The sequence below is a fragment of the Ambystoma mexicanum genome, chromosome 9 (assembly GCF_040938575.1).
Source record: "Ambystoma mexicanum isolate Mex_15411 chromosome 9, UKY_AmexF1_1, whole genome shotgun sequence".
NCBI classification, from domain to species: Eukaryota; Metazoa; Chordata; class Amphibia; order Caudata; family Ambystomatidae; genus Ambystoma; species Ambystoma mexicanum.
Window position 1 is genome coordinate 1,394,082,444 of NC_090931.1, and position 21,006 is coordinate 1,394,103,449.

A 21,006-nucleotide genomic window follows, 5' to 3' on the forward strand; every position below is an offset into this window, starting at 1 on the left:
ACACACATTCATCATCATATAGGTTACGCTAGGATTGTTTATGGTAAAGGGATAAATTACGGTCAGTTCCAAATTAGAGAGGTTCCCTTTCTCTAAAGGAGTTTGTTTTAACTTGCTACCTACCTTAAGATCACTGGCCCTAGAAACAAGTCATCATCTGACAAGTTGTACTGTTGTTTAATTAATTTCAGCCAATTTGTAAACTCCATACATAGCAAGTGTTCACTGAGTTTTCAGCGTTTAAGAGTGGGTGTTCAGGTCTCATTAGTTTTATCATTAACATTATTATCTGGTTTTATTTCAAATATAACTAGTGAATTGAATATTAGGAACAAATAATGCGTAGTTTAGAGAGAGAAATAATAATTAATAAATGTTTTGTGATGAACTTGTAGTTTGTTATTTTGTTTAGGTTTATGTGCCTTACTAGAATATATTTTGGCGGTTTGAGATTTCAAACCAAGACTATGAATGGTAACAAATCATTTTAGTATCTTTATCCCGTGTCCGTTCTGTATTTTGATTTCTCTTTTTAGTGTGAAAGTTTGTATAAACCAGATCACTCTGAATAAAGAAAAATATCACTAATGTTAAACGTTGAAAATGAATACTCCTAAAACTAGAAGTGACAATACATGCATTGAAAATTTCGTATTTCAATATTTACACAAACACTTATAGAACCTGGGGGCGGAGGGACTTTGGAAAGCTGCTGTTGCTCCTATTATGACTTCATCAAATAGTGACATTTCCTCTTTTTATTTAGCTCCAGGCAGTGTGCAATCAATAGTTTGAAAGCCTCTATTCACCGTTTATATTTTTTGCAGCTTTAGAATTTCACCTCCAGACAAGGGAGAAGAGCAGAGCTCTATACTTGCTACCAGAATGAGTCAAAAGACTTCATCAAATCGTGTACATCCCTTCAGTATCAGCGTGTGTGACAGAGGCGGCTAATCTCTACTAGCCACATTAACAAAATGTAATTTCATGGAAGGACCACAAGATTTTTTCAATTGGGGCATACACCTTCAGGTAACAAACTCAGGAAAGCTCATCTCCAGTTCTTTCGATAAATTCCCACCCATGCTGTGTAAACAAATTAATCTTTGCTTGTGTTGTACCCCCACTTTAATGGGCTGCATGGCGACAAGGTTCAAGAAGTGGTGACAAAATGATTGCTATAAACTATTATTAAATGCCAAAGGGGATTGCCTTACCTAAACCAGAGAAAGTTGGGTGCTCTTTAGGAAGTCTGTGTGAGTGAAAACAAAAATAAAAAAGGCACCGTCCCAGTCACAAATGTTCATACTCTATCCCTGTCGCTACAACAAAATACCAAAAGGTCCAGCTACTGTTAGTAATCCAGGAGAATGACTCCCTTATCCTTGATGCAAAGCATCCTAACGCCTCTCGAGTTCTTCAAAACTCTGGGTTCTCTGTAACCCAACAGAAATCAGTAATCACACAAAGTTCTTGTGGGGCTAGGAGAATGACTCCCTTCTCCTAGCTGGTTCCCCAATGTCTTTCACAGTTCTTAATGTTTGTATTCATTTATTTATTTCTATAGCGCCGAAAGCTTGCACGCAGGCATCGGGGCACTAGTCGGGGGCGAAGGGGTGGACAAAAACACAATGCTACAAACAGAAAAACAGAACAGCTCAGCAGGGTTATCCAAGAGACGGGGAGGACTACTCAAGGAGATAGGTTTTCAATTGTCGGCGAAGGTTGACCAGGTTTGTTTCAACTCTCAAGGTCAGAGGTAGCGAGTTCCAAAGTCGGGCTGAGGTCATAGGGAAGGATTTCCCCAAACAGTTGACACGTTTAAAGATGGGTTGAGTCACTAGGGCCTGATTAGAGGACCGAAGAGCTCTTGTGGGAAGATGAGGAGTCACCATGTTCTTAAGGTACTGCAGGGCATGTCCATAGAGACATTTGTGGATGAGCAGAGCCGCTATAAATTGTATATGTGCAGAGATAGGCAGCTAGTGAAGGGATTTCCAGCTACTTAAGATGTGATCTTTCCTAGATTTACCTTAAATAATTTGCATAGCATCATTCTGGGAGATTTGCAATTCAGCCAGGTTTTTATTGCAGGTGTCCAGTAGTAATGCCCGTAGTTCCCTTTTGGAGGTCATCACAATCTCAGGGTTTTGCACATCTCTGGCTCCGCCGCCACTGGGACGATGGAGCCATTCCTGAAGGCCCGCTTGACTTTCCAGTACCACCCTTTTGTGGAATTGGCCTGGGAACTGTATCATAAAAGGGTTTTATGGTTTTCCCTATTCCTCTATGGTTTACAGTCTCATAACTTCTCAGCCCCCTCCCAGACTTGAACGTATTCCCATTACCTTCTAGTTTCGCCAGCGGTTGCGGGTTCACTCTTCCTACTTCAACTTCTTTTAGCAGTACTCGGCCTCTCTCCATCTCGAGTTGTTGTGAACCGCCTTGGGGTAGGACCTCTCTTTCTGGCTGTGACAGTTTACGTGTCCTCCACAGTCTCTCGCCTTCCCCTACTCTGCCGCAGGCTATGGTAGGCGTCTCGGCACAGTTGTTGGACCACCTGGTCCACCGACTACAGGTCGTGTCACCACCTCTCAGTCTCTGCAAGTTCAAGTTGTGCCTCCCAATCGATTCCTCATCCGCCGGAGAGCAGTCCCTCTCCATGAGATCCTCCCGCATGCGACCATGCATAGGGGGACTATTGGTTAGCAGCCTCACCTCCCTAGTCTCTAGGAAAGGGTTTCTCCCCTGGGGAGAAGTGACGCCATCTGAAGGATCATCACAGCTGCAACAAAAGGCTTGGACCTTCATTTCCATGAAATGTCTCATGGCCCTCAACTTTACTACCTTGCAATGCCTCTGTTTGAAATCAGGGAATAACTCTGGTTTCTGCACAAAAACTCTTGGTGCAGCCTGGCAGCTCTTGTGATGCCCTCCCTGAAGCCAGCCTTCTGGACTGAAATCACCAGCACTCTGCTCCTTGCCCACTCTGGACCCACTATAGGAACTTGTGACTTAAATTAGGGTAGCCCCTGTCTGGGTTAGCAATAGTTAGAAAAAGTTCTCTATACACTTTGTCCAGTTATGGTTAATCCTCAAGTGTACTCTGCCAAGAATTCTCATGCTGGCTACATTTCCCAGATATTCTAGCCTTAAAAGTTTTGCATACTGATTTTATTTTTTAGAAAACTTATTTTCATATTAATGCTTAACAAACCACCATATACCACTGCATGACTGATTACCATAAAGAAGTTACCATCAACACAGAATAAAAAAAGTCCTCGACAGAAAGGACACAATCATGTTCCAATAATACATTTCTCGGGATACAAGGTAGGAGCTAGTAATATCCTTCAACCCTCCCCCTCCCATTTACCCCAAACTTTATGAAACTTGGAGGAGCAACCTTGTGCATTATACACTCGCCTCTCCATGGCCATACACATATCAACTTCAGATGACTGTTAGGTAAGATTTTCATAGAAATTGTCAATCTTCCTGACCTCTGTCATCCCCAGAACTTGTTGCTTTATTGGTGGATTATTTTTCCTTATACCTCTGTAAGTGGGAACCTTTTTCCACACACACAGAATCTTTTACTCTTTTTATGGGTATCATTTTCTAGACTCTCAAAGTGTCTTTTTAAAGTTATCCTCTTTAACAACTTTTTGGCAATAAGTGCCCGTTGTTGCTGGGTTGCCCTAGGGGCACCCCTTTTAACTCTCTGGCTAACCTTGAGAAAACAAAAACAAAGAGGTGATGGCTGGAAGGTTTAGACTGAATCTTGACCACTGGCATTGCTCGAGGCAACCCTCCAGACCATCGTTCTTCGCCTGCCAAGCCATTACAGAAGGGGAAAGACCATATGCAAATCAGGCTTGGCCCCACCCCAAAAGGGGAAGTCCAGCCCGAACTGCTAGGTCACATCCCTTCTGCACGAGACCACAAGCATCCCCAAACATGTTTCACCCTTGTTGGGGATCATCAGTGAGGAGTAGCTTGGGTCTCTAGGCCCAGCAGGCACGGGACCCACGTCTGGGCATACCCGTCCCACTCGGGGTGACAAAGCAAAAACTTTGGGGTGGGGCCAAGCCTGATTTGCACATGGTCTTTCCCCTTCTGTAATGGCTTGGCAGGCGAAGAACGATGGTCTGGAGGGTTGCCCCGAGCAATGCCAGTGGTTAAGATTCAGTCTAAACCTTCCAGCCATCACCTCTTTGTTTTTGCTTTGTCACCCCGAGTGGGACGGGTATGCCCAGACGTGGGTCCCGTGCCTGCTGGGCCTAGAGACCCAAGCTACTCCTCACTGATGAGCCCCAACAAGGGCGAAACATGTTTGGGGATGCTTGTGGTCTCGTGCAGAAGGGATGTGACCTAGCAGTTCGGGCTGGACTGCCCCTTTTGGGGTGGGGCCAAGCCTGATTTGCATATGGTCTTTCCCCTTCTGTAATGGCTTGGCAGGCGAAGAACGATGGTCTGGAGGGTTGCCCCGAGCAATGCCAGTGGTTAAGATTCAGTCTAAACCTTCCAGCCATCACCTCTTTGTTTTTGCTAACCTTGAGAAAACTACAGTTCCCAAGGGTAGAAAGGATCTTTGGATCCCCTTTACATTTTATGTGGTGAATCCAGCACACCCCACCTTATGTGTAGTGCTGGGGACATACAGTTTTAGTGTGAAAGGGGATACATTGTAACAATTCTGTCACAGGGACAAGCTTACCTTCAACGGCTGGTGGCAGCGATACCTTTTATTAATTTGGTGCACCTTTACCACGGGCTGTGTTCACAGCTGCAGTAAACGCACCTAAGGGTGCTCATTTTACCAAAACGGCCCTGGTCTTCTTTTTTTCACAATTTTAGTGTTTTCTGTCCCTTCTTGTTAATCCCCCCCTGACATCCAGGGTGGGCAATTCCTTTGTGTGATTTTTATCTTCAGCGGGAGTCCCCTGGACTACTCGCCCAGGCTCAAGTTTGTCTGTGAAGGCAGGAAGCAAGGGAGGAGTCCAAAACTCCACAGCCCTTTGTCTTCCTTCTTGCCTGAATGGGGACAAATCCCAGTGGGGGGCTGGCTGTCCCGATTGGACCACCGGACCTCCCCTTGTTGTAAAATGCAGGGAGAGAATGCAGAGGTTGTGCTGTAGTTCCTGTTAAATACTCCAAACCCAGAAGCTGAAGACAAGTCGACCACCGGAACTGAAACCAAAGAGGATGATGAAGGAAAAGCGGCATAGATGATTTCCAGCGACTGGAGAGCCTGCTGTAGCCCTTCCTTCCAATCGACCTGGGGACTCAGAAAACAACGACCCTGACCCGGACCTTGGTGGGACCCACTAGACTCAAGAAGACCTGCATTGAGACATCACACACGTTGCTGCGACCTTGCAGGTCTGCAATACCCCAATACCCTGGGACCTCAAGCCATTGTGTGGTGCACAGTCTTAAGAATACCAAATCTCGCTGAAACTTCGTGGCATCCTGGTGTATCTCCTGAGACACGAACTGAGTTCAAAAAGTCCCCTCACCAGAGTGCTGGACCTTTGTAATGACAAGAATTCAGCCGCAATATGTCTTCTTCTGTGCTCCTGTAAAAGGCGCCAAAGTCACAGAGTCACATCCAGCCACAAGGAAAACCTTACCTAGAGCCTTCTATGTTGATCCTTGCTGCAAAGTCCCTTCCAAGGTCCTGTTTTTAGTCACCACAATAAGGAATCCACTGACCGGGTTTTTGGCTGCAGATCCTGAAGTCCTCCTGCTGCAAAATCTTCTTCAATGCGGAGGTGCTGTGTTGGCTTGGGTATGCTTACCTTAAGTCTCTTGGGATTCCTGGGTAGTTGTGGGGTGTTTGCTGTGATAGGGAGGCCTCTCATACAGTGCACCCAGTCCCCATGCTAGGGTGTCTTCTGTGAAGCACCTGGACCCTCTTCTAACTCTAGAAGTAAAAGTACTCACCTTTTTGCCCAGTCTTCCTAATGAACTCTGACTTTTGCTACTTAAGAACCTCTTCAGACACTGTCTGTTGGGACACTAGATCCTGTGACCCCCTCCACACCCCTTCTGCCACTGAGAACACTCATGCTCTAAGAATAAGGGAAAGACTTTTAAGGGATTGGGCCTTTTGCCTAGAAAAGAGAAAAAGTGTTTACAAGTCACTTACTTGTAAGAGTTGGTTGATAACTGCAACTCTGAGAGTGAACAGTTACTAAAGTTCTTACTTACCTTGGATGCACTATTCCCAAAAGTATGTTCTTTCATTAGAAACCGTTTTGCCATTCGAACAGAAAGTAGATGTGAGGGTATATTACTCACCTGTGATTCGGTTATGCCTCTTCCCAAAAGTAATGTGTTGGTTTCACCAGCTGATCCCTGTTAGTTAATTGTATGAGTGTCCCCCAAATGTTGGTTTCACCAGATTATTCCTGTTAGGATAATTGTACGAGTGTCCCCCAACTGGGTCTTGCTTCCCCTGACTTGCTATTAGCCTGTCCAGAATAAGTCTGCATTAGGTTTTACCTACCTAGAAAAGCATTGAGTCATTCAGTAAAGTATAACATTGGGTTTTGCTTTCCCTGTGCGGTTTTAGACAGACACAAAGAGTCTTCGGTTGATACCTGCCCCAAGTTGCTGATAGTTCCTTGAAAAAGTATATGGGTTTTACTTACCTTGAGTTAGCTGTGTGCCAGCCAAGAGTTACTGCTTATCTCAATCTGCATTTCACTAATCTCAAAAGCACCTGTAATTGAATATTACACCCTCCGGTTTTACTCAGCTAGTATAACTGTGTGTTATCTCAAAAGTAGTTGTAGGATTTTACTGTCCCTAGAAAGAGTGTTCCACTATTCAAAAAATGTATATTGTCCAGTTGACTGATTATGTGATTTGTTACTGAGCGTCACTGTACAACTGATAGTGTCTACTACCCTTGAATTACTTAATTCCGGATGGGCTCTCAAATGCAGACCTGAAGGCCAGGGCGATCTTGATAGCCAAAATATTTAAGACCAGCGCTAACTCGAACACTATACCTCGCTCATGGAAAACAGCAAATGTGGTCCCGGAAAGGGGATAAAGAGGATCCGAACAACTATCGCTAGATTGCTCTGTTGGACAACATCGGAAAAATGCTTGGCTCATTTCTGCTGGACAAATTTAAACTGTGGGTAACATCTTCAGAAGAACACAACCCATTCCAAGGGGCTTTACAAAGAACTTGGGAACAACAACCAATATCTTGCTCTTGAGTACTCTAAAGGCAAAAGTCCTTGAAGGTTCTCCCAGATTATTCTTGGCCTTTATTGACCTCTCTCAAGCGTTTGACAAATTTAACAGAGCCAAACTCTGTGAGAAACTTAGCCACTGGAATTGTCCTGGCTCAATCCTGGCACCGATTAAAGAACTATACACGGGCACCTCTATGAGAGTGCGTCTCAGTGGAGCGGGTCTCCTCTCAAAGAATACAAACATTCCGAGGAGTAAAACAAGGGTGCCCACTGGCCCCAGCTCTATACAATGCATACATGAGGGCAGGGCTCCAGATAAGGAGAGTACCAGGCCTTTTTATGCATGAAAATCTTGCAACTACGCCAGCTTTATTATTTTCCTGGGTACATTTACACACAGGTTTAGAGTAAAGGGCAGTGCAAAGGTCAGGTTACTTGACAGAAACCAGAAGGCTTCTTGTGATTTTTATCTACATGGATGTAATTGCAAGCCACCTCTGAAACAGAATGTATTTCTCTGAAGCCTTTCAAAAAAATAAACTGCACACTGATAAGGAATTGTTTCTTTCCATTCCGCTTCAGAAGTACTGTGCATGTTTTCCTAGAATTTTAGGATTGTATAATTAATAAGATTGAAAACTTACAAGTTATGCTTTTTTTCCAGTGAAAGCAAACCAGTATTGCACAATTGTATTTTTCAGAGTTCCGGTGCTGTGTGCATAGTCATGCAGAGGCAGATCATTTTTACACTTCTAATTTAATTTACAGTCTAATTATAAAAACTGTGTGTAAAATGATGACTATGCACAGTCTAGTTTACATCCGTTCAACCTTGCAGTCAATGGGGTACATTACTATAAATGGTCAGTGGCAGCAGAGTCTTTGCTCAAGGGTGAGTAATTGTCATTACATTGATCACAGGTGTTCTAGCCTCTCATATCTTCAAGACTACAAATAAAACATCCAAAACCTGACTCTCAAGAAAGTGCAAGCGCTGTTCAAAAACAAACAAATGAAAGTTACACTGGTAATTGAAATAGAAACTCAGCAACACTTGTCCATGTGATAATCCAGATAGGTATTTAACTTTATGTAGCGCTTCATAAATGGTTCGTCATACATCTAGGTACTGTGATCATTATACCTCAGTCGATACTCAGTTAACCAACCTCTGAAGGATGTTAGCCAATAAGATAGCTCAGCCAGTAGAGCACTCGTTGCTGCAATGTCTGTGTGATTTTAGGTTTGCAGGTTCGAATCCCGGCAAGTCCAACTCAGCCCTTTCATCCTTTCGAGGTCGATAAAGGAGTACAGACTTTAGTTTGGTGGTAATTGTGATAGTTTGGTGGTAATTGTGATAGATATGTTCTATGTACAGCGCTTTGCCAAAAGAGCTATATAAATAACCATATGACCACTAGATTAGATATAGAATTTAGCATGGAGTCCTTGCCTCTCTGCACTGTTGTAACATAACATTGGCATACTATTAGGTAGTAATAGCTCCAGGAAATTAGGCATTTCATTAAACATCAAAAGACAATTCTGCTATCGAATCTCAAAACACACAATACAAATTCATGTATGATTTACTATATAGTTGGCTAGGTTTTTGTGATTTCAACATTTAAATATATATAGGAGAGATCAAATGGCCAGAAATAATGAAAGGTGTATTCTGTCACAATGCAGAAAGCTGCCACATAGTAATGATTTCCATACAGTTTTTTCACACGTCGGCTGGATGTCACATACATTTTACTCTCTTGCGAAGGAGAAAAGTCATTTTTACTCTCTTAAAATCACATTTACTCTCAAAGTTTAAAAATAGAGAGTAAAATACTCCCATCCAAGCCTCCAGATAAGCTGCATACCAGGCCTTTTTACGCATGAAAATCTTGTAAATACGACAGCTTTATTATTTTCTTGTGTACATTTACACAAAGGTTTAGAGCAGAGGGCAGTGCAAAGGTCAGGTTTCTTGACAGAAACCAGAAGGCTTCTTTTGATTTCCATCTACGTGAATGTAAATGCAAGCAACCGCTGAAACAGAATGTATTGCTCTGAAGCCTTTCAAAAAAAGAAACTGCACACTGTGATAAAAGGAATGGTTTCTTTCCATTCAGCTGATGCTGTGTTGATTCTCATGAAGCAAACAGAATCACTGTGGATATTTATTTTCCTAGAATTTTAGGATTGTATAATTAAGATTGAAAACTAAGTTGCAATTGAGAATTAATATTATTTAACAAATTATGTTTTTGTCCAATGAAATCAAACCAGTATTGCACAATTGTATTTTTCAGAGTTCCTGTGCTGTGTGCATAATCATGCAGAGGTGGATCATTTGTACACTTATACTTTAATTTACACTCCAATTATGAAAGCAGTGTGTAAAATGATGACTATGCACAGTCTAGTTTACATACATTCAACCTTGCAGTCAATAGGGTACATTACTATAAAAATGGTCAGTGGCAGCAGAGTCTTTGCTCAAGTGTGAGTGATTGTCATTACACCAATCACAGGTGTTCCAGTCTCGCAAATCTTCAGGACTACAATTAAAGCATTCAAAAACCTGACTCTCCAGGAAGTGCAAGCGCGGTTCAAAAATAAATGGGTTACATTGCCAATTGAAATAGAAACTCAGCAAAACATGTCCCTGTGATAATCCAGAAAGGTATTTAATTTTATGTAGCCCTTCATGAATGGTTCGTCCAACATCTAGGTACTGTGATTATTATACCTCAGTCGATACTCAGTTAACCGACCTCTGAAGGATGTTAGCCAATAAAATAGCTCAGCTGGTTGAGCACTCGTTGCAGCAATCTGTGTGTGATCTGTAGGTTGCAGGTTCGAATCCCATGAAATGCCATCTCAGCCTTTTATCCTTTCTAGATTGATAAAGGAGTACCGGCTTTGGTTTGGTGATAATTGCGATAAATATGTTCTGTGTACAGCGCTTTGCCAAAAGCGCTATATAACTAACCATTTGACCATTAGATTAGATCTAGAATTTAGCATGGAGTCCTTGGCGCTCTGCACTGATGTATCATGACATTGGCATACCATTAGGTAGTAATAGCTCCAGAAAAAGAGGACTTTCGTTAAACAGCAAAAGAAAATTCTGCTATCGAACCTCAAAACACACATTACAATTCATGTTTGCTTTACTATGTAATTGGCTAGGATTTTGTGATTTCAACATTTAAATATATACAGGAGAGATCAAATGGCCAAACCTTAGAGAAATAATAAAAGGTGTATTCTGTCGCAATGTAGAAAGCTGCTGCATAGTAATGATTTCCATACAGTTTCTGCACATGTCGGCTGGATGTCGCATACATTTTACTCTCTTGCAAAGGAGAAAAGTCATTTTTACTCTCTTAAAATCACATTTACTCTCAAAGTTTAAAAATAGGGAGTAAAATACTCCCACCTCAAAATCTTATCTGGAGCACTGCTCCCACCTTAAAATCTTATCTAAAACACTGCATGAGGGATTACCAATATTCAGAAAAAACGATCAGAGCCTTCCAGCCATCTGTGGGCAACGAAACAAATCAGCAGATTACTCTACGCTGACGACATCATCTTAGTTGATCAAACGGCGATAGGCTTACAAAGAAAGTTGGACAATCTTCAAGAGTACCTGCTTTCATACGACCTAGAAATCAACACTGATAAAACCAAAGGGATGATTTCAGAGAAAACATCAAAGAGAAAGGAAACAACATCTTGGCATCTAGCAGAAGACAGACTTGAAAAAGTCAACTCCTTTAGATATCTAGGTGTTCCAATTAGTAGAAGTCCACAGGAAACACAGATGCAAGAAAACCCTATGGACAAAAACTAAAAGTCTGACAATCCAGATGAAGATGCTAGACAAAAAGTTTAGTTGTTTCTCGCTTAAAGCAGCCCTGGAGGACTGGCCACCAGGACGCGCACGGTTGAGTTCTGACTCCGTGTGAGCTCTGACGCCGTAGGTCCTTGAGACGATCTGAGCCCCCGTCTCGCGACCCCCCCCCCCCGGAAAATGAACTCAGGCGTAGTTGGATGAAGACCCCCCACAACATACAGGAGAAAACACGGGCGAAATCGGCCCGGGGAAAGCAGAGAAATCGCCTTCCGAATAAACATGCTCCACGGAGTACCTGAAGCAAAAGTGAAACCCTGTCTGACCAACGCGGCGGCCCGGCTGCGAGTCTCCCGGGACGGCAGAGGCCTGGACAAGCGGCCTGCAACGTACCCCCCTGGCCTCTCCCCCCCTGCGCTCTGGCCGTCTGGGGAGGCAACGCTGTGTGTGGGCGGCAGAGGCGGAGAGCGCTCCCGCCAGGACATCCCGACCTGTGTGTCACCGAGGACCCGGGGAGGCCTACGAGTGAACAGAGATGAGAAACTTCCCTCTACACCCACGGAGTGGTGAAATCTACGAAGCAGCGCCATCCACGCACTGCCTGTGTGGACAGCACCCTGGGGCTGGCGCCCCCAACCCTGCTACTCGTGGAGCTCCCCACGGGAGGTCCGCTGCCCCCAGGAAGCCGCGAGCCACCGCTGTCTGGAGGGGGGGGACCCGGAGTACCCACCCACCATTACGCACTGGGCCCCCAGGGACATAAGCCCACCAGAGCTCCCATCAGAGGCGAGCCCTGAGCACCTCCACAAAGGAGACCGGCGCCCCCCCATCAGAAAGGACAGGACACGGCAACAGAGCACAGGCCGCATCACAGCGGAATTGAAACGGCCGATGACGCTCTAACCAGCCGGGCCGACTTAGAGTTGAAACAACACAGCTCGCCACACTGATCCTGCGGCTGATGCCTTAGGCTGATTATTTGGGAGAAGAGCGGGATCTCATTCTGAGGTTTGCCATAACCCCCCCTACTAGGGGGAACCAAGTAAATATTGCCCCGACACGAGGACCGAAAGAGGTGCACCTCAAAAGGCTACACATCGGCACGGTGCAAGGCCGCTCCGGACCTCCCACAGACACCACTGAGCATCGTAGCCCACCCTAGCCCTGCAGTCAAATAATTCCCATTGCCCGTGGTGCCCGGGGCCTACGGTCATCCACACTAACCCACAAGTGCCACAACCAGAAAACAGCGATTTCTAAACAGAATGAACTGGACTTGTACCCAGTGTGTCCTCTCTCCCCACGGGAGGCATCTCAGGTAATCCCCTCAGAGGACAGGCCCCCTGGCACCGCAGACCGCCTACTGGATACCCCACCAGCCCCACACCGAATCGCACAACGATCTGAATATCTGGGTCTGCCCTGTTCCTACCGACCTACGCAGCTCCGAACAGGGTAAGGCCCCCGATCCATGGGAGTGTGCCTCCTCTGACCCTGGACTCATTCTATGAGCGTAAAAAATAGGCTAGCTAGATACGCCTACGCCCCATCCTCCCCGTCCCTCGAACGCACAGCCACCATGTCAACGAAAACCGCGGAAGCGGGAGCAGCCGCTACCAAAAGGGGACATTGCTGCATTGTTAAGCGAGATAAAAAACATGGAGGCCATCCTTGGTGGTGACAGGATCACCCAGAGAATGGACAGCTTTGAGGAGAGACTGGAGGGTGTCGAGAACAATCAGGCTTCGATTGATACCCTTGAGACCCATATGGACATAAGTATATGAAACATTGAAAAAAGGGAGGAGGAGATACGTCTGAAAATGGACGATTTAGAAAACAGAGAAAGAAGGAACAACCTACGTTTTTTTGGAATTCCAGAACGCAAGGGTGAAACCGAAGAAGACCTCAAAAGCATGATCCACGATGTCATCAAAATTTTAACGGCAGATGAAGACATTGACGAACCCAAAACTGAATGAATACACAGAGCGGGTGGACCACCTGGCGGTCCGCGCTCGGTCCTTGCCAAATTCCACCGATACCAAGACAGAACCAGGATCCTTGAAAAGGCCAGATCTGGAGGCCCACTCACAATGGGAGGTGCCCAAATTACTATATTTCAGGACTTATCCTCACTCACACTGGCGCTAAGACGCCTCTGCAGCCCCTTGACGAAATGGCTCAAGGAACAGGGCCCGCGATATAGGTGGGGATACCCCTTCTCACTCATCTTTGAGCACGGAAGCAGGAAAATTATCCTTCGATCTGAGGAGGAGATCAAGGAATGCATTGCGGACATTCTGGGAACAGGCCCAAGAGACGGCGGAGGGGGAGAAACAGAGCGAGCTGGAATACAATGGGAGCTCCAGGGCCCTAGGAGAAAAAGAGTGAAAGGTTCAAGAAAATACAGGCGCCCTAACACGCCTGAAAGCGGAAAATGAAGATGAGTCTCACGATTCATACAAACCAACGCATTGAAATGCACGGCTGAAATACTGGAAACAGACCCCCATAGGGACTGAGATCCAGGAACACGATCAACATGGGGGCTGCCGGCCACAGAGCGCCCCCCTGAAGTAAGGGGGGGGGGGGACACGAACTTCCGCAGAAAGGGCCGGAGAATGCCCGTAATGTTACACCTTTGTATGTTTATTATTGTTACTGTTGAAATATATTATGTTGAGGGGGGGCAATGGGAAGGGGGCTCAACCTTATGTTAAGATGGTATACTTGATTGGGACCGTGACGCAACGGTCCCCACTGATGGTCCGACACTGGACTGAACACTCATCAAGTCCGAGCCGGACGCCGTCGAAGGCTGCAAATGCGGCATTCACAGTTCCTGGGTTCACTCGAACACCATCAACTCAGGAGGGGAAGGGAGGGAAGGGGGAATAGAAACTTGGAAAAGGTACTAGCATCATCTGAACGGATCCAAAATACCAAAGATAATGTGGGACTGGGAGAGCGAATAATTGTCTGGCCGCTGAAAGTGAGCAACTTCCTAAAAATAACCAACAATGGCATCATCTGATAAGCCTAAAGAAAGGGACTCCCTCAGAGTTGGGACCATCAATGTGAAGGGCCTGAACTCACCAACTAAGAGGTCACTGGTGCTTAGGGAATTTCGCAGATCCAATATTGACATCCTTCTCCTGCAGGAGACGAAGTTTGCAAAGGGAGAGGAGCAGAGCATCCTGGGGAGGCGGGGGGCCTGGAGTTTTGGGGCTCTGGTCCACTCAGGAAAGGTGGTGTCGGAATCTTACTCAAGAAGGGAATTACATTTGAAGTGGAGAAGACATGGTCTGATGTGAGTGGTCGTGCCCTCCTGATAACGGGAAAAATTGCGAAAGTGCAGGTAACAATTGCCACTGTATACTCGCCTAACACCGGACAGGCCACATTCCTAAAGAAAACGATCCCTAAAATAATGTTAGAAGCCACAGGACATATCATCCTGGGAGGTGACTAACCAATGGGCAGACCCGTCCAAAGACTGGAAACCAGGTAAACCTAAAACGAAAAACCAATATAGAGGAGATCGTACCGAACTGTCCGAAATTATGGAACTGTATGAATTGAAAGATGTGTGGAGAGTTCTGCACCCCAGCGAAAGCGGATACACCTTCTATTCGAACCCTCACAACACATTCACACGTATAGACTATATATTTCTCACAGCAGATCTCACAGGCACTGCACGTTACTCAGATATCATCCCGATAACATGGTCGGATCATGACATGGTACTAGTAGATATCAACTGGGCAGACTTACCTGTTACGGGTGGACCTGGCGGTGCAACGAGACTCTCTGGAAAGATGTGGTTTTCAAAACTGAAATGGAGGCCGAAATTGGTGAATACTTTAAAACAAATAACAACAGGGAAGTTTCCAAACAAACGATCTGGGTGGCTGGGAAGGCTACATTGAGAGGCAGTCTAATACGTGAGGGGTCCTCTAAGAAAAGGGAGCGAAAGATCATAGAACATAGACTGCGGGCTGAAATACGCCAGCTAGAGGGGGAGGTAAGAAAAAACTCTGAGGCGGACCCTGATAAAATAAAAGCAGCCCAACGAAAAAGGGAGCAACTCAGACTGTTGGAACACGATCAAGTTGTACGTAATTGCAGTTTCTCAAACAGAAATTTTACGAAAAGGGAGACAAGACTGATGCACTATTAGCAGCCAGACTTAGGGAGCAAAGGGCGGAAGGCAAGGTGAAGGAAATAATAGAGGACCCTACCCCCTCAGCTCACCCCCCAGCACTATCCCAGAGTGCTTCACCAGCTTCTACGAAAACGTATATACCTCTGAAATAACTTCCGACCAATCAGACTATCTCCTATTTATCTTCAATCACCATGCCCACAATAACGCACGCAGAAGCTGAGCTCCTTGATACCCCAATTGCCGAACAGGAGATCCAAGATGCGATCAAAAGGCTAACGCTGGGCAAATCCCCAGGGGAAGACGGTTACACCGCCGGCTTCTATAAAACCTTTACTAAGCAACGAACACATTTCCTAACAGAACTATTCAACGAGATAATAGAGACGGGGGGTGGCACCAGATTCTTTCAAAAGAGCACTGATAACAGTGATCCCAAAAGATGGGAGAGATCCCAAGCACTGCGGATCGTACCGCCCCATTCCCCTCCTTAACCTCGATGCCAAAATCTATGCCAGAGTATTGGCTGCAAGATTGGAAACACTAATGCCCCACTTGATTCACCCCGACCAGGTCGGGTTTATTCTCGCGAGACAGGGTGCCGATACCATGCGCAAAACACTACACCTCATCCATGCAGCTCATAACCTCCCCGGAGATCCTGCCCTTTTATCAATCGATGCAGAGAAAAGCATTTGATAGGGTGGAGTGGGAATTTCTGGGAACAGTCCTACAGAAAGTTGGAATAGGCCCGAGATTTTGAGATGGGATACGAGCAATATACACATCCCCCCAAGGCGTCGATATTTGTAAACTGAGAATATTCCAGATGGTTCGAGCTGAAAGGAGGGACCAGGCAGGGATGCCCCCTCTCTGCGATTTTATTTGCACTCTCCTTAGAACCCCTAGCACAAAAAATGAGATCTGACCCTAACATAGAGGGAATGCGACTAGGGGCAACGGAATATAAAGTAGCACTTTACACAGACGACATTCTTCTACACATAACTAATCCTATAGAATCCATCCCCCACGCCCTTAACTTAATAGACGAATATGGCCAGTTCTCTGGGTTCAAAGTAAACCGGTCCAAGTCCATATTGTTCCCCCTCCAGGGATCTGCTGAAGAGAATGACAAATTCCTCCCACTAGGCCTTAAATTAGAACACACTACATTGCAATACCTGGGCATACAGATCACCAAAACCCTGAATGACCTCTATGAAGCCAACTTCCCCCCAATTCTCCGCCGATTTGCAGCCAATCTCTAAAAAATGGAACAAACTCACAATTTCCTGGGTAGGGCAAATTAGTGCTGTCAAAATGGTATGCCTCCCCCGATTCCTGTACCCCTTCCAAATGTTACCAGTTGAGATATCGAAAGAGTTCTTTATGGAAGCCAAAAAGATTATGATGCGATTCATCTGGCAGGGGATGAAAGCGAGAATTCCATACAATACATTAACACTTTCCAAAGATAAGGGAGCAGTAGGGCTCCCTGACCTGAGAACCTACTACAAAGCCACCCAGTTGCGTGTCCCAATTCCACACCTTAGGGATCATAAAAACCTTCAATGGGTACAAATGAACAATCATTATCTGTCCCCGGCTACGGTTTCGGAATGGCTATGGACCCCACATAAAAGGGTGCAAAGTAATATCAAAGGCCACCCCATATTGAGCACCATATGGAGTATATGGCGAACAGGCAAAGAAATGCGCAAAATCACTACCTGGCCGTCCCCGCTCAGCCACTTATGGTCACCCGGCATAAACAATCATATTCCCAATGTGGGGAGGTTCCAATCATGGTATGAGGCGGGCCTAGAACGGGTGGGGCAGTTGCAGAGAAAAGACTCGTTCATCACGCTCCCAGATCTGACGGAGGCCTTGGGTATAGGCACTCTATCCACATTCCAGTTTATCCAACTAAAAGGTGTACCAACGAAGCCCGAATGGAGAGACAAACTTAAGAGAGACCTTACCCCATTCGAGAAACTCTTGGACTCTAAATCCGAAATGAAAGGCCTCATATCCGCAATGTACCAAGAGTTAATAGCGGCAGGAGAGGGATCCACGGACCCCGTGAGAGCCAGATGGGAAAAAGACATTGAAGAAAAGATACACCCTGACCAATGGGAAATAATGTGTAGAGCTGCGTCCAAAACCTCGATATCCAGTCAATACAAACTCCACGCCATTAAACTCTTACACAGGTGGCAATACGATCCCCTCAGACTCCAAAATGTCTCAAACAATAAGCCCAAGATGCTGGAGAAAATGTGGAGAAATAGCCAACTATTGGCATATGTGAGGGGGTTGCCCGCGCATCAAAGTGTTCTGGGCCGAGGTCCTGGGATGGATCAAAGAAATAGACTGGATTCAAAGGGACGCCGACCCCTATTTAATACTATTTGGCCTAGAAAGAGACGAAGATGACTGGATCAGAGTGAAAGGCTTAACCCCCCCACCTATTGTTGGCGGCTTGGGCCTTATTAGTGATTAAATGGAAATCCACAACAGTTCCAGGAAAGAACGAATGGATCAACTTGGCCTCTTACATTTATTCGATGGAAACAATCACTGCCTCCTTACATGATAAAGCGGCCCAATGCAAAGCTGTATGGATGGACTTCAAGAATAAATACCTCGCAACAACCTCCGAGTCCACGGGGTCCTGACACAAGACGCAAAACCCAATAAAACCACTGTGTAAAGAAACTCACATTAAGTGGTGACAGAACCACCAGACAATGGAACTATGTTCACTGTGCCTTTGTAGCTCCCACGCTACGAGAACTTTCATAAGATGTATGCTAATCCAAGAAAGGGAGGGGGGTGGTGGTGGGTAAAGACTAACCGTCGATGTGATACACCCAGAAATATGGAACTACTAAGAAAGTGAAATGATATAATATGTTCTGTTTCAGTAAAGCTATTATGCGTTAATGGAGGTGTACTACATAACGTGAAATCTTTTTCCTCTATTTTTTCTATTTTGTTTTGCTCTTTCAAAACTAATAAAACCAAATAATTTTTTTTTTTTTTAAAAGCAGCCCTGACTTTTTATAAATCAAAAGTGGTCCCAGCAATTGTTTATGGAGCCAAATCAATGCCGGCGATTCCATCGAACATCTGGAAAAAAACTTGAAGGCTCACTTTGTAGGAAAACACTCCGGCTTCCCGCATCTACTCCGGTTGCGTCAATTAGGAGTGAACCAAGTCTGGGGTTTTAAAAGGCACAGTGGACCTTAATGGTCTAATGTTGGTCAAGAAAATCCAAACCTCAAACCAAAAAATACATGATCTGATCCGAGAAGAAATAAACAAGGGATCAAATAAAATGCTAGCTGCATGGGTCCCCAAAAATCTCACTTTGCTTGAGGATATAGGAAGCTCGGTAGAGGAATTATACAACAACCCAACGAAAACTGCGAAGAATGTAAAGAATCAGATTGGTGTAACACTCTTGAGGTGGCGGCAAGAAACAAGTTAAGACATCTACCAACTAATGCCCAAAAACTAAACGAACCAACAAATTACTTGCTGAAGTTTCCAAACAAAAGAACACGATCGACCTTTATGAGAGCACGCTTGTACGTTCTAAAAACTAATTAAATTCTTGCAATCAGCGACAAAGCAAGGGTGAACACGTGTCGTTTCTGTTTCCAGACGAACACAGTAGAAACACTCAGACACGTTGCTTCTTAAATGCAGGGGCTTGTCATCAAACAGAAAGACCCATTTAGGCCATTTGTTTACCTACTTTTGTAGATTGGACGAAGAATATTGGTGGACCTACCTAATGAATGGTGCAAATAGGAAATCAGTTATCGCAGTAGGTAATTTTTTGGAGAGCCTCAATCGGGAAAACAAATTAGCAAGAGGACGCAATAGTGCACTTAGTTCATGCCTCCTACCCATCCTTGCCTTATCTAAATCTAAATAAGGCAATGAATAAGAACAGGAACAAGAAGAACAAAAAGTGCAATATAAACAGATTACGCAAGGAAAGAAAGACAAAGATGGAAAGAAATGTAATGGGGAAAGTAACATGAGGAATACAAAAAGTAACAAAGTGATAAAGTAACACAGTAATCTACTTGTAAAAACTGGTGAAATACAGTTAAATCAAGAATAATAATTTTTTTAAAAAATTACTTAATGTAATCTGAAAGTAACCATTGGTTTTTACTCCAAGAATAGGTGTGACCTATACTGAATGTGTATGAAAAAGGTTTGACTTCCCTAGAACTACTGTTAGGTGTTCCAAATAAGGTTTATGCTTTGGTCTGTGAACCTTCCAGCATGATGTTGTGTTTTTATAATTGTGATTACATATAACGTGTTAGTACTCATTTTCCCCAGGATTTATCTGGGCCTACTTGTATTTAAATAAATCCTTTATTTTTACAATACAAATGTTAGAATTTCATTTGTACCGATTCTACAGCCCTCTCTCCCGCCTAAGGTAAGCCTGGCTGCTCTGTCTACGCTACCACGAACTCAGGTGGTGCAGCCTTATACTAAGGGTGGAGTCTTGTACTGTCTCAGTTGAATGGTTTTACTAAGCCCTGAGTTGGACTTCAGAAAAAAACTGTCCTAACACAGACCAATGGCTTTTCCAGGTGCAGTCCGGAGCACCCCACATCGAAGCGGTGATCTTTTCAGACAATCCCAAAGTTACAGATAAAAACTCTTTCTTACATTTGGTGAACCAAACCTCCCACAAATTCCAAGGAGCACAGGTTTCGTATCTTTTGGCACATCGGAACCCATACCAGCAGATCGCCTTTCAAAGCATTTCCCCCAAAAGACTTGAATCTGAGTATACTCCATGGCGTGTGGAAGAAAAGTGCCCTCTGTACTCCCACATCGTAAACCGTGATCACGGTCTATCCTCCCCCATTTAAACAATGCTATGCGGGAATAGTAAACATGGTGTAAAATCCTATAGTGTATACGACTTAGTGTAGCGCATATCCAGAGATCTCTGGGAAACATTAACGCTTCCACCCATTCCTCGGGATCTAGCAAACCTATCTCTTTCCCACCTATTCCTGAGACAAGTCAATTCCTTAGTCACAAACTAAGTCAATGCTTGATAAATAATGGAGGTTACCTTGGTGTCAATGCGCTCAGGAAGGTTGTTAGCTTCCAGGAACTGAAATCCCATAGCGTGGGTTAGTTGCATATACCTGAAGCGCTCACTACTCGGGAGTCCGAACACATCTTGCAAAGTATCAAAGGGGAGGAGGCAACTCTCTTGTACCACATCTGCTAGGGTTAATATCCTACAGTTCTCCCAAACCCTAAAGTGGTGCACTGTGAGTATCTCAGGCAGGTGTGCATTGTTCCAGAGTGATCGATCTAGGGTGAACTTACCCCCCCGCACCCAATATATGCATGTGCTTTGGCCCATTTCTGCTGGGTATGTCGAGTCATATGAGGGAGTGCAGGCTTTGCCCTTTTGCCCACATAGAGCACTTATATTAGGAGACTTCCCCAACATCCAACACTTTTCTAGTTGAACGCGAGGTAACCTGGGGTCTCTGTACAACCAATCATTCACCACACTCAGTTGTGCAGCCCAATAATACTGCTGTATGTTAGGTAGGCCAATCCAAAATCTCAACCCACAAATCTTCTCAAGTCCACACAGCGTACGCCTTCTTGAGGATAGAAAGAAACACTTGCATTGCAGCTCGCACCAAGCTCCACCTCCAAACCCCCACAGCAGGACAATCCGAACCACCTTC

General features: G+C 44.8%; 1 protein-coding gene across 2 annotated transcripts in view; it reads right to left on the bottom strand.

Annotated features, from left to right (window-relative positions):
• LOC138489145 (peroxisomal trans-2-enoyl-CoA reductase-like) overlaps positions 1-21,006 on the bottom strand; it is a 394,101-nt gene that overhangs the window by 357,965 nt on the left and 15,130 nt on the right. The window lies entirely within an intron of this gene.